The sequence below is a fragment of the Jaculus jaculus genome, chromosome 2, assembly GCF_020740685.1.
Source record: "Jaculus jaculus isolate mJacJac1 chromosome 2, mJacJac1.mat.Y.cur, whole genome shotgun sequence".
NCBI lineage: Eukaryota > Metazoa > Chordata > Mammalia > Rodentia > Dipodidae > Jaculus > Jaculus jaculus.
In genome coordinates this window covers 50988410-50994409 of record NC_059103.1, presented here as the reverse complement: position 1 = coordinate 50994409, position 6000 = coordinate 50988410, and the positions used below count along the sequence as shown (strand labels likewise).

Here is a 6000-nt window from a genome sequence, read left to right as displayed (position 1 = left end):
GTTTAGAGGTTCATCCTAGCAAATGGAGCTGTCTACAATAGTCTCTTTACTGATTCTGAGGCTTTCTGGACTCTTGATGATTCTTGGGTCTCTGCTCGCCTGTGGGACTGGGATTACCAGTATGTGTGGCCATACTCAGCTGTTTATACAGGATCTGGACATTCAAATTCTAGCAATCTCCAGCCCACTGAAGCCCTCATGTTTGCACAGGAAGCACACTAAACTACTGAGCCATTTCCCCAGGCCCATAAGAATATTTATATTCAGAATATACGACAATTACAAATTGATTAAAAAAAGAAAAACAGGGGCTGGAGAGATGGCTTAGCGGTTAAGCGCCTGCCTGTGAAGCCTAAGGACCCTGGTTCGAGGCTCGGTTCCTCAGGTCCCACGTTAGCCAGATGCACAAGGGGGCGCACGCGTCTGGAGTTCGTTTGCAGAGGCTGGAAGCCCTGGCACGCCCATTCTCTCTCTCTGCCTCTATCTGTCTTTCTCTCTGTGTCTGTCGCTCTCAAATAAATAAATAATTAATTAAAAAAAAAGAAAAAGAAAAACAGTCCTAGTGGGCATGGTGGCACACGCCTTTAATCCCAGCACTTGGAGGCCAGGTGGAAGGATTGCTGTGAGTTTGAGGCCACCCTGAGATTACATAGTGAATTCCAGGTCAGCCGCCTGAACTAGAGTGAAAGCCTACCTTGAGAAACAAAAAAAATCCAACAGCAAGTTAACAATACATATACTAGACATCATGAAAGAGAATGTCCACATAGATAATTAGCGTAAGAAGTTCCTGAACCTTACATGGGTCCTGGGGAATCGAACTTTGGTCCTTTGGCAATGAAGGCAAGAACTTTAACTGCTAAGCCATCTGTCCAGTCCTTTTGATTTTTAAGAAAAATATTTTTATTGATTTGACAAAGAGAGAGAGAGAGAGAGAGAAAGTATGTGCCAGGGCCTGCAGATACTGTAAACAAACTCCAGACTCATGTACCACCTTGTGCATATGGCTTTCATGGGTCCTGGGGAACTAAACCTGGATCCTTTGGCTTTACAGGCAAATGCCTTCACCACTAAGCAATCCCTCCAGCCCATCCTTTTGGTTTTATAGGGGCTCACAGTTAAGAGTTTGCATTGTGCTGAACATAGTGGTATAGACTTTAATCCTAGCACTTGCTGGACAAGAGCAAGACACTACCTTGAAAAATCAAAAGAAAAAAAAGTTTGCCTTGAATCTGAGAAGAGAATTTGGATTGTGGTCATTTAAAAATTTTTATTTGCGGGGTGGGAGGGAGGGAGGGCATTACCATGGGATATTTTTTATAATCATGGAAAATGTTAATAAAAATTGTGAAAAGAAAAAAATAAATACATAAATTAAAAAAAATGTGTCGGAGAGAGGAAGAAAAAGAATTCAAATAGACCATTGCTGTGAGTATGCCTCTGTCAGAGAAAGGCCTTTGTAGCCAAAGTGAAATGGCATTTCTTTGTTAATGCGGTGAGCATTTATGAAGAGCTATTGTGTATATTTTTCAAAAATAATAATGTAGATCTCTCCTGTAAAAAAAATTTTATTTGCATGCATGTGCATGTGTGTGTGAGTGTGTGTGTGTGTGTGTGTGCTTGTGTAGGTATACTCAGATCTCTTGCTACTGCAAATGAATGCCCATCTGGCTTTACATGGGTGGCTGGAGAATTGAACCTGAGCCTGCAAGCTTTGTAAGCAAGTATCTTTAACTGCTGATCCATCTTCCCAGCTTCCTGGACTGTGATCTTCTTGACAGTGTTTGAACTTTTCAGACCATGCAGACTTTTGAAGTTGAATTGAACACATTTCACGTTTTAAGATGGCCCTGAGACTTTGAGGGCTAGAGGTGGAATGATATGCTTTGGAAGTGAAATGGTCCTTAAAACCCAATGTTTTGTAGCTAGGCAGAGGTAGGATGTTCACTGTGAGTTCAAGACCACCCTGAGACTACATAGTGAAATTCAAGTCAGCCTGGGACAGAGGGAAACCCTACCTCAGAAAACAAAAAAGGAATAATAAATACCAATGTTTTGGGCTGCAGAGATGGCTTGGCGGTTAAGGCACTTTCCTGCAAAGCCTAACAACCCAAGTTTAATTCCCCAGTAGCCACATAAAGCCAGATGCACAAGGTGACACATGTATCTGGAGTTCATTTGCAGTGGCTTAGAGGCCTGATGTACCCCATTCCCTCTATCTGTTTTCTTTCTCGTTCTCAAACAAATAAATAAAATATTTAAAAAAATAATGTGGGCTGAAGAGATGGCTTAGTGGTTAAGCACTTGCCTGTGAAGCCTAGGAACCCTGGTTCGAGGCTCAATTCCCCAGGACCCACGTTAGCCAGGTGCATAAGGGGGTGCACATGTCTGGAGCTCGTTTGCAGTGGCTGAAGGCCCTGGCGTGCCCATTCTCTCTCTCTCTCTGCCTCTTTCTCTCTGTCTGTCACTAGCAAATAAATAAATAAAAATAAACAAAAACTTTTTTTAAAAAAATAATGTTTTGGGCTTAGTGGTTAAGGTGCTTGTCTGAGAAGCCTAAGGACTCATGTGTGACTTTCCAGGTCCCACATAAGACACATGCACAAAGTGACACAAGTGTGCAATGGGCGTGTGCACAGGGGGCCACATGCATGTAGAGTTCAATTGCAGTGGATGGAGGTCCTAGCACACCAATTCTCTCTCTCTTTTGCTCTCTCACATTGAAAAAAAAAGGCCAGTCTGTTGGGCTTGCCTCAAAAAAAAAAAAAAAAAAAAAAAAAAAAAGCTATGAGTACTTGTTCCCTGGCCCATGGTGCTATTTGGAAGGGTGTGGAGCCTGGAGGAGGTGGGGCCTGGCTAGTAGAAGTAGGTCACCAAGGGTAGGATTCTGAGGTTGTACCTGCCTCTGGTTCCTGGCCAGGGCTGTGTGAGGAACTACCATCAGTTGTGTTGACTGAAATCCCTCTGAAGCTATCAGGAAAAATAAACCTTTTCTCTCTGAAGTTGTTTCTGTCAGGTGTTTTGGTCACAGAGCTGCAAAAGTAACTAGTACTTTTAGTCAGGGAATTTATGACCAACTAAAGGCAGGGGAGATTAGAGTTTCTATGACTTGCCTTGGGGAGGAAGTTATAAGCGAGGCAACAAAACATGTCTCATTATCACAATGACCTTAGTGGTGATTCGAACATAAAATGTCTACCATATGCTCATATGTTTTGAATACTTGGTCCCAAGCTGGTGGTACTTTGGGAAAGTTGAGGAGCCTTTAGGAGGTGGAGCCTTGCTGTAGAAGGTGTCACTGGGGGGTGAGCTTTGGCAATATCACCCAGTTCCAAGTCCAGCACACACTACTTCCTCTTTGCTGCTGCTATGTGACAATGTGAACCAACTTCCTGCTTGTGCCATGCTTTCCCCACCATGGTGAAACTTCCCTCGAAACTATAAACTGAAATAAACCCTTTTCTCCCATAAGCTGCTTCTGGTCCCAGCAGTGAGAAGGTAATTGAAACAGCCCTGTGTGATGAAGGGCATATGGGGACAGATGAACAGGAGCAGACCGGGCTACCAGAAATGAAACCACTTGGCTTCCAATCATAGCTCTCCACCTAAAGCATTGGTCTTCAGCTTTTCTTAGCTATAAAATGGGAACAATACTATTATTAGCGTGGCTATAATAACCAAGTGACTTTAGTTACATTCTTTCACTCATTCATTTGCTTACGTTATCACTGCTTCCTCGTTTTTTTTTTTTTCTTGTGTGTGTGTGTGTGTATGTGTGTGTGTGGTCTTATGGTATCATTGTCCCAGGGTCACGGTGATACTCAGAACACAGGGAGTTGCACTTAGTCACAAGACTGCTCCATTGCCTCATTAGTAGTTACTGGTACAAGCTACAAAGTACAGTTAGTATGACTCCTGAGTTCAGAATTGCCAAGTGGCCAACAAAAGAATACTTTTTTCCTTTAGCAGTTGATAAAGCCACTGCCTAAGTTACTGTATTTGTCCATCAAGAGTCTTGTGAGATCAGAGGGCAGGTGTTAGCTCCACCTTACCAGTGACTGGGCAAAAGTTTGACCTGGAAATGGGCGTGGTGGCTCATGCCTACAATCCAGCACTTGGGAGGCTGAGGTACCAGGACCACTCTGAGTTAAAGGCCAACCTGGTCTCCAGAATTAATTCCAGGTCATCCTGAGACCATAGAGGAAAGAACACGCATCTCCAAAACTAAAGAAAACAAAAAGCTTGGCCTGGGAAGAAGCTTCTATATTCCCACATGAGTGGTCTTTGGCAGTCAGTTCAAAACCCAGGTCTTCTGACTCAGAAGTTTTAAACCAGGTGTTTTATTTTCAGATAGTTACCAACATTTAAAAATGAGTATTTAAGTAACATTGAAGATTAAAGAAAAATAAAGTAATGCCCATCTTTTCAAGTTTACATGGACTCAGTTGAATATATATTTTTTTGTAGTGTGGTATCCTGCCCCATACACACTTTCATTGTAAACTAAAAGAGAGTTACTTAGGTGGAATTCACTGCAGGCTTGAGTTCTTTGCCGGTAAGTTTCTGTCAAGGGAATTCTAGGTTGGCAAGGGGGACAGGGTCCCTTTCATTTGGGCTGGGAAGATGGCTTAGCAGCTAAAAGCAGTTGCTTGAAAAGATTGCTGGTCAAGGTTCATTTCCTGGTACCCGTGTAAAGTAGCAGCAAGAGGCTATGACAATGCCCACACTCTCTTACTTCCTCTCTCTCCACAAATAAATATATTTTTAAAATATTTACTTATTTGAGAGAAGGAGGGGGGAGAGAGAGAGAAGAGAGAGAAAGTAGGTATTCTAGGGCCTCTAGCCACCATAAACACCAACTTCAGCCACAATGTGCCACCTTGTATATCTGTCTTATATGGGTCCTGGGGAGAGAAAGGGAACGTGTGTGTGTGTGTGTGTGTGTGTGTGTGTGTGTGTGTGTTTGTGTGTGTGTCCATCCATCCTTTGGTCTCTCTCTGTCTTTTGTTAATTTAGAGAATACTTTATTAGTTGTGTAATCAAATCCACACAGATAAGATGTTACATTTTACACATTTAATACTGTTCATTACCCTTTTACAAATGGAAAAAAAATAAGTTATTTCTAGACCAGTGTGACTGTTAATTTCTCTACAGTGCCACCTCAACATGGCAAACAGGGTGGCTCCATTTTCTGATAAAGCTACAAATGTTTAAACATGGGGCTTTACTCTGATGTCTTAATCCTAATCACCTCCCAAAGACTGCTTCTATGTGCCATACTCAGAGTAAGTTTCCCTCCTCTTAGTTCTCAGTGGAGAGTAAATTTCAATACATAAATCCTTAGAGGACATACTCATATCCAAACCACAGCAACATGTATTGATGAAATTTAATTTATAGATTAGGCATAGTAAGAAGTCAACAAAAATAATAACAAAATAGAACAACTGCAACTCTACTGTAATAAAATTGTCAATATCACTATATTTATGTTTTATAGCCATTATTAAGTACAGTAAGTGTTACTTGAACTTAGCACCAAAATACTGCAACCTTCTGAGAACTGAGCTGGCTTCTAGGTGACTAATGTGAGAAGAAGTGACTAACAGGTGGAGGAGGGGATTCATGGCTGGATAGTGTATCCAACATGGACACACTGGACAAAGGGAGGGTGACTCATGTCCTCAGTGAGATGGAATGAGGTGGCACAGGATGTCATCACAGTGCTCAAATAGTGTGCAATTTTAAACATATGAATTATTTATTTCTGGAATTTTCCGTGTAACATTTTCAGACTGTAGTTAACTGGAGCTTTGGGAAGCAAAGACTACTTACTATACAATGAATTATGACAAAAACATCTCTTTTGTTTAAAAAAATATATATGGAATGCTTCACAAACGTGCATGTCACCCTGTGTACTGACCATGCTCATTTTCTCTGCATTTTTCCAATTTTAGTTTACGTGCTCCCAAAGCACAGTTTTACAGGTGATCT

The 6000-nt window shown here is 41.7% G+C and overlaps 1 non-coding gene across 1 annotated transcript; it reads right to left on the bottom strand.

Annotated features, from left to right (window-relative positions):
- Nucleotides 1-5881: 5881 nt before the first annotated feature.
- LOC123459062 lies at nt 5882-5983 on the bottom strand. The gene has a single exon (XR_006635991.1). It is a non-coding gene; the product is annotated as a U6 spliceosomal RNA (small nuclear RNA).
- Nucleotides 5984-6000: the final 17 nt, after the last annotated feature.